Source organism: Dendrobates tinctorius, unplaced genomic scaffold (assembly GCF_039654945.1).
Source record: "Dendrobates tinctorius isolate UK_male_01 unplaced genomic scaffold, ASM3965494v1 ptg000099l, whole genome shotgun sequence".
In the NCBI taxonomy this organism is placed as follows: domain Eukaryota; kingdom Metazoa; phylum Chordata; class Amphibia; order Anura; family Dendrobatidae; genus Dendrobates; species Dendrobates tinctorius.
Genome location: NW_027361767.1, coordinates 6,045,131 through 6,053,830, shown reverse-complemented (window position 1 = coordinate 6,053,830; position 8,700 = coordinate 6,045,131).

Below are 8,700 nucleotides of genomic sequence, written 5' to 3'. Positions count from 1 at the left end.
TCCCACAGCTCCCCTATACACAGTGATGGTCTCACTTCTCCCCTATACACAGGGATGGTCTCACAGCTCCCCTATACACATTGATGGTCTCACAGCTCCCCTATACACAGTGATGGTCCCACAGCTCCCTTATACACAGTGATGGTCTCACAGCTCCACTATACACAGTGATGGTCCCACCTCTCCCCTATACACAGTGATGGTCCCACCTCTCCCCTATACACAGTGATGGTCCCACACCTCCCCTATACACAGTGATGGTCCCACATCTCCCCTATACACAGTGATGGTCTCACAGCTCCCCTATACACAGTGATGGTCCCACAGGTCCCCTATACACAGTGATGGTCCCACAGCTCCCCTATACACAGTGAATGGTCTCACTTCTCCCCTATACACAGGGATGGTCTCACAGCTCCCCTATACACAGTGATGGTCCCACAGCTCCCCTATACACAGTGATGGTCTCACTTCTCCCCTATACACAGTGATGGTCTCACACCTCCCCTATACACAGTGATGGTCCCACAGGTCCCCTATACACAGTGATGGTCCCACAGCTCCCCTATACACAGTGATGGTCTCACTTCTCGCCTATACACAGTGATGGTCTCACAGCTCCCCTATACACAGTGATGGTCTGACAGCTCCCCTATACACAGTGATGGTCCCACAGCTCCCCTATACACAGTGATGGTCCCACATCTCCCCTATACACAGTGATGGTCTGACAGCTCCCCTATACACAGTGATGGTCTGACAGCTCCCCTATACACAGTGATGGTCTCACTTCTCGCCTATACACAGTGATGGTCTCACAGCTCCCCTATACACAGTGATGGTCTCACAGCTCCCCTATACACAGTGATGGTCCCACATCTCCCCTATACACAGTGATGGTCTGACAGCTCCCCTATACACAGTGATGGTCTGACAGCTCCCCTATACACAGTGATGGTCTCACTTCTCGCCTATACACAGTGATGGTCTCACAGCTCCCCTATACACAGTGATGGTCTCACAGCTCCCCTATACACAGTGATGGTCTCACAGCTCCCCTATACACAGTGATGGTCCCACATCTCCCCTATACACAGTGATGGTCTGACAGCTCCCCTATACACAGTGATGGTCTGACAGCTCCCCTATACACAGTGATGGTCCCACATCTCCCCTATACACAGTGATGGTCCCACAGCTCCCCTATACACAGTGATGGTCTCACAGCTCCCCTATACACAGTGATGGTCCCACATCTCCCCTATACACAGTGATGGTCTCACATCTCCCCTATACACAGTGATGGTCCCACAGCTCCCCTATACACAGTGATGGTCTCACAGCTCCCCTATACACAGTGATGGTCTCACAGCTCCCCTATACACAGTGATGGTCCCACAGCTCCCCTATACACAGTGATGGTCCGACAGCTCCCCTATACACAGTGATGGTCCCACAGCTCCCCTATACACAGTGATGGTCCCACAGCTCCCCTATACACAGTGATGGTCTCACAGCTCCCCTATACACAGTGATGGTCTCACAGCTCCCCTATACACAGTGATGGTCTCACAGATCCCCTATACACAGTGATGGTCCCACAGCTCCCCTATACACAGTGATGGTCTGACAGCTCCCCTATACACAGTGATGGTCCCACAGCTCCCCTATACACAGTGATAGTCCCACAGCTCCCCTATACACAGTGATGGTCCCACATCTCCCCTATACACAGTGATGGTCTCACAGCTCCCCTATACACAGTGATGGTCTCACAGCTCCCCTATACACAGTGATGGTCTCACAGCTCCCCTATACACAGTGATGGTCCCACAGCTCCCCTATACACAGTGATGGTCCCACAGCTCCCCTATACACAGTGATGGTCCCACATCTCCCCTATACACAGTGATGGTCTCACAGCTCCCCTATACACAGTGATGGTCTCACAGCTCCCCTATACACAGTGATGGTCTCACAGCTCCCCTATACACAGTGATGGTCCCACAGCTCCCCTATACACAGTGATGGTCCCACAGCTCCCCTATACAGAGTGATGGTCTCACAGCTCCCCTATACACAGTGATGGTCTCACAGCTCCCCTATACACAGTGATGGTCTCACAGCTCCCCTATACACAGTGATGGTCTCACAGCTCCCCTATACACAGTGATGGTCCCACAGCTCCCCTATACACAGTGATGGTCTCACAGCTCCCCTATACACAGTGATGGTCTCACAGCTCCCCTATACACAGTGATGGTCTCACTTCTCGCCTATACACAGTGATGTCCCACATCTCCCCTATACACAGTGATGGTCTCACAGCTCCCCTATACACAGTGATGGTCTCACAGCTCCCCTATACACAGTGATGGTCTCACTTCTCGCCTATACACAGTGATGTCCCACATCTCCCCTATACACAGTGATGGTCTCACAGCTCCCCCAAAACACAACATAATGGTCCACCCAGTGGCCCCCACACTGTATAATGGCTTTCTCATTAGCGCTCATACTCTAGTGGCCCCCACAGTAGTCCCCACACTGTAGAATGGCCCCCACAGATTGACAGCCCCCCACAGTAGCTCCCATAGTGTATAAAGGCCCTCACAGTGTCTGTGTCCTTCTCAGCACCTCCCATGCTGTCTATAGGCTTCCACACTACCGATCACCACCATAGTAGCCTTGATACTCTATAATGACTCCCATGCTGTATAATGGTGAGGGGTCTACTCTGCAGAGTGCTGGCGAAGCCAAGGCGCTGACATCGCACACACAGGACATCAGAGTCTCGGGGAGACACTGGCGTAACTACCGGGATAGCAGCCGAAGCGGTTGCTTTGGGGCCCGGCCTATATAGGGGCCCGGGTCCCCAGCTCCGATCGGCGCTACCCAGGTAGTGCAATTAAGTACATACTCACCTCTCCTGCATGTCTCTTGCAGCTCCCCCCCTGTTATTCCATCTTCTCTGCACTGTTCTTCCTGCTTTCAGTGGCCGCTCATTACATATGCGCATATGTAATGAGCAGCACCACGTGGACACTGAAAGCAGGAAGAACAGCGCTGAGATGGAATAAGCACGGGGGGCTGCAAGACACATGCTAGGAAAGGTGAGTATAACGGAGGGAGCCATATTCACCTGTCCCCTGTTCCACCGCTGCACATCGCTCTGCTGTCTTGCTTCCTCTGGCAGTGACGTTTAGGTCAGAGGGCGCCATGACATAGTTAGCAGGCGCCCTCTGCCTGAACAGTCACTGTGTAGGGCCGGCAACGCTGAGGAGCAGCAGCTGCAGCAGCAGAGACGAGGTGAGTATATAGGTTTTTTTTTCCTTAATTGAGGCAGCGGCAGCAGCATTGTAAGGGGCCACTAATGACCGTGCAGCATTACAAGGGGCCAGTAATCACTGTGCAGCATTACAAGGGGCCACTAATCACTGTGCAGCATTACAAGGGGCCACTAATCACTGTGCAGCATTACAAGGGGCCAATAATCACTGTGCAGCATTACAAGGGGCCAATAATCACTGTGCAGCATTACAAGGGGCCAATAATCACTGTGCAGCATTACAAGGGGCCACTAATCACTGTGCAGCATTACAAGGGGCCAATAATCACTGTGCAGCATTACAAGGGGCCACTAATCACTGTGCAGCATTACAAGGGGCCACTAATCACTGTGCAGCATTACAAGGGGCCAATAATCACTGTGCAGCATTACAAGGGGCCAATAATCACTGTGCAGCATTACAAGGGGCCAATAATCACTGTGCAGCATTACAAGGGGCCACTAATCACTGCAGTATTACAAGGGGCCACTAATCACTGTGCAGCATTACAAGGGGCCACTAATCACTGCAGTATTACAAGGGGCCACTAATCACTGTGCAGCATTATAAGGGGCCACCAATCACTGTGCAGCATTACAAGGGGCCAATAATCACTGTGCAGCATTACAAGGGGCCACTAATCACTGCAGCATTACAAGGGGCCACTAATCACTGTGCAGCATTACAAGGGGCCAATAATCACTGTGCAGCATTACAAGGGGCCACCAATCACTGTGCAGCATTACAAGGGGCCACTAATCACTGTGCAGCATTATAAGGGGACACTAATCACTGTGCAGCATTATAAGGGGCCACCAATCACTGTGCAGCATTACAAGGGGCCAATAATCACTGTGCAGCATTACAAGGGGCCACTAATCACTGTGCAGCATTATAAGGGGCCACTAATCACTGTGCAGCATTATAAGGGGCCACCAATCACTGTGCAGCATTACAAGGGGCCACTAATCACTGTGCAGCATTACAAGGGGCCGCTAATCACTGTGCAGCATTACAAGGGGCCGCTAATCACTGTGCAGCATTACAAGGGGCCAATAATCACTGTGCAGCATTACAAGGGGCCACTAATCACTGTGCAGCATTACAAGGGGCCACTAATCACTGTGCAGCATTATAAGGGGCCACTAATCACTCTGTAGCATTACAAGGGGCCAATAATCACTGTGCAGCATTACAAGGGGCCACTAATCACTGTGCAGCATTACAAGGGGCCAATAATCACTGTGCAGCATTACAAGGGGCCACTAATCACTGTGCAGCATTATAAGGGGCCACTAATCACTGTGCAGCATTATAAGGGGCCACCAATCACTGTGCAGCGGGGCCGCTAATCACTGCAGCATTACAAGGGGCCGCTAATCACTGCAGCATTACAAGGGGCCGCTAATCACTGCAGCATTACAAGGGGCCACTAATCACTGTGCAGCATTACAAGGGGCCGCTAATCACTGTGCAGCATTACAAGGGGCCACTAATCACTCTGTAGCATTACAAGGGGCCACTAATCACTGCAGCATTACAAGGGGCCGCTAATCACTGCAGCATTACAAGGGGCCACTAATCACTGCAGCATTACAAGGGGCCACTAATCACTGTGCAGCATTACAAGGGGCCACCAATCACTGTGCAGCGGGGCCGCTAATCACTGCAGCATTACAAGGGGCCGCTAATCACTGCAGCATTACAAGGGGCCACTAATCACTGCAGCATTACAAGGGGCCACTAATCACTGTGCAGCATTACAAGGGGCCACCAATCACTGTGCAGCGGGGCCGCTAATCACTGCAGCATTACAAGGGGCCGCTAATCACTGCAGCATTACAAGGGGCCACTAATCACTACAGCATTACAAGGGGCCGCTAATCACTGCAGCATTACAAGGGGCCGCTAATCACTGCAGCATTACAAGGGGCCACTAATCACTGCAGCATTACAAGGGGCCACTAATCACTGTGCAGCATTACAAGGGGCACTAATCACTGTGCAGCATTACAGGGGGCCGCTAATCACTGTGCAGCATTACAAGGGGCCGCTAATCACTGCAGCATTACAAGGGGCCACTAATCACTGCAGCATTACAAGGGGCCACTAATCACTGTGCAGCATTACAAGGGGTCGCTAATCACTGCAGCATTACAAGGGGCCGCTAATCACTGTGCAGCATTACAAGGGGCACTAATCACTGTGCAGCATTACAGGGGGCCGCTAATCACTGTGCAGCATTACAAGGGGCCGCTAATCACTGCAGCATTACAAGGGGCCACTAATCACTGCAGCATTACAAGGGGCCACTAATCACTGCAGCATTACAAGGGGCCGCTAATCACTGCAGCATTACAAGGGGCCGCTAATCACTGCAGCATTACAAGGGGCACTAATCACTGTGCAGCATTACAAGGGGCCACTAATCACTGCAGCATTACAAGGGGCACTAATCACTGTGCAGCATTACAAGGGGCCGCTAATCACTGTGCAGCATTACAAGGGGCCACTAATCACTGTGCAGCATTACAAGGGGCCACTAATCACTGTGCAGCATTATAAGGGGCCACCAATCACTGTGCAGCATTACAAGGGGCCGCTAATCACTGTGCAGCATTACAAGGGGCCACTAATCACTGTGCAGCATTACAAGGGGCCGCTAATCACTGTGCAGCATTACAAGGGGCCACTAATCACTGTGCAGCATTACAAGGGGCACTAATCACTGTGCAGCATTACAAGGGGCCGCTAATCACTGCAGCATTACAAGGGGCCGTTAATCACTGCAGCATTACAAGGGGCCGCTAATCACTGCAGCATTACAAGGGGCCGCTAATCACTGTGCAGCATTACAAGGGGCCACTAATCACTGTGCAGCATTACAAGGGGCCACTAATCACTGTGCAGCATTACAAGGGGCCACTAATCACTGTGCAGCATTATAAGGGGCCACCAATCACTGTGCAGCATTACAAGGGGCCGCTAATCACTGTGCAGCATTACAAGGGGCCACTAATCACTGTGCTGCATTACAAGGGGCCGCTAATCACTGTGCAGCATTACAAGGGGCCGCTAATCACTGTGCAGCATTACAAGGGGCCGCTAATCACTGCAGCATTACAAGGGGCCGCTAATCACTGCAGCATTACAAGGGGCCGCTAATCACTGCAGCATTACAAGGGGCCGCTAATCACTGCAGCATTACAAGGGGCCGCTAATCACTGTGCAGCATTACAAGGGGCCGCTAATCACTGTGCAGCATTACAAGGGGCACTAATCACTGTGCAGCATTACAAGGGGCCGCTAATCACTGTGCAGCATTACAAGGGGCCGCTAATCACTGCAGCATTACAAGGGGCCGCTAATCACTGTGCAGCATTACAAGGGGCCGCTAATCACTGTGCAGCATTACAAGGGGCCACTAATCACTGTGCAGCATTACAAGGGGCCGCTAATCACTGCAGCATTACAAGGGGCCGTTAATCACTGCAGCATTACAAGGGGCCGCTAATCACTGCAGCATTACAAGGGGCCGCTAATCACTGTGCAGCATTACAAGGGGCCGCTAATCACTGTGCAGCATTACAAGGGGCACTAATCACTGTGCAGCATTACAAGGGGCCGCTAATCACTGTGCAGCATTACAAGGGGCAGCTAATCACTGTGCAGCATTACAAGGGGCCGCTAATCACTGTGCAGCATTACAAGGGGCCACTAATCACTGTGCAGCATTACAAGGGGCCACTAATCACTGTGCAGCATTACAAGGGGCCGCCAATCACTGTGCAGCATTACAAGGGGCCAATTATCACTATGCAGCATTACAAGGGGCCACTAATCACTGTGCAGCATTATAAGGGGCCACTAATCACTGTGCAGCATTATAAGGGGCCACCAATCACTGTGCAGCATTACAAGGGGCCACTAATCACTGTGCAGCATTACAAGGGGCCGCTAATCACTGTGCAGCATTACAAGGGGCCGCTAATCACTGTGCAGCATTACAAGGGGCCGCTAATCACTGTGCAGCATTACAAGGGGCCGCTAATCACTGTGCAGCATTACAAGGGGCCCCTAATCACTGCAGCATTACAAGGGGCCGCTAATCACTGCAGCATTACAAGGGGTCGCTAATCACTGTGCAGCATTACAAGGGGCCGCTAATCACTGTGCAGCATTACAAGGGGCCACTAATCACTGTGCAGCATTACAAGGGGCCGCTAATCACTGTGCAGCATTACAAGGGGCCACTAATCACTGTGCAGCATTACAAGGGGCCACTAATCACTGTGCAGCATTACAAGGGGCCACTAATCACTGTGCAGCATTACAAGGGGCCACTAATCACTGTGCAGCATTACAAGGGGCCGCTAATCACTGTGCAGCATTACAAGGGGCCGCTAATCACTGTGCAGCATTACAAGGGGCCGCTAATCACTGTGCAGCATTACAAGGGGCCGCTAATCACTGTACAGCATTATAAGGGGCCGCTAATCACTGTGCAGCATTACAAGGGGCCATTAATCACTGTGCAGCATTACAAGGGGCCACCAATCACTGTGCAGCATTACAAGGGGCCACCAATCACTGTGCAGCATTACAAGGGGCCACTAATCACTGTGCAGCATTACAAGGGGCCACTAATCACTGTGCAGCATTACAAGGGGCCACTAATCACTGTGCAGCATTATAAGGGGCCACCAATCACTGTGCAGCATTACAAGGGGCCACCAATCACTGTGCAGCATTACAAGGGGCCACTAATCACTGTGCAGCATTACAAGGGGCCGCTAATCACTGTGCAGCATTACAAGGGGCCGCTAATCACTGCAGCATTACAAGGGGCCACCAATCACTGTGCAGCATTACAAGGGGCCACCAATCACTGTGCAGCATTACAAGGGGCCACCAATCACTGCAGCATTATATGGGGCATATGTTATTATGGAGCATGTTATAGGGCCACCATTATTCACTGTGCAGCATTATTAGGCATATTTTTGTATGGAGCACCTTATGAAACCCATCATGAACTTTATGGAGCATCTTATGGGGCCCATTTTATTTTTGAAGTTTACCAGTAGCTTCGGCGTTTTCCAACCTAGGCTTATACGCGAGTCAGTAAGTTTTCCCAGTTTTTTGTGACAAAATTAGGGGGGTCGGCTTATACACGAGTATATACGGTACATTACTGCGGCGCTCCGGCGGGTGCTGTGGCCAACACTGTCTTGGGGGCCCGCCGGCCCGGTGCATGTAGTTTAGGGGATCCGGGGCCCCGGTGGAAAATAATGTACACTATGATTTCGCAGCCTATGCTGCATTTCTGTGCCTGCTGTGCGGAGCGAAGCAGATATTGGGCCCGCCTCCC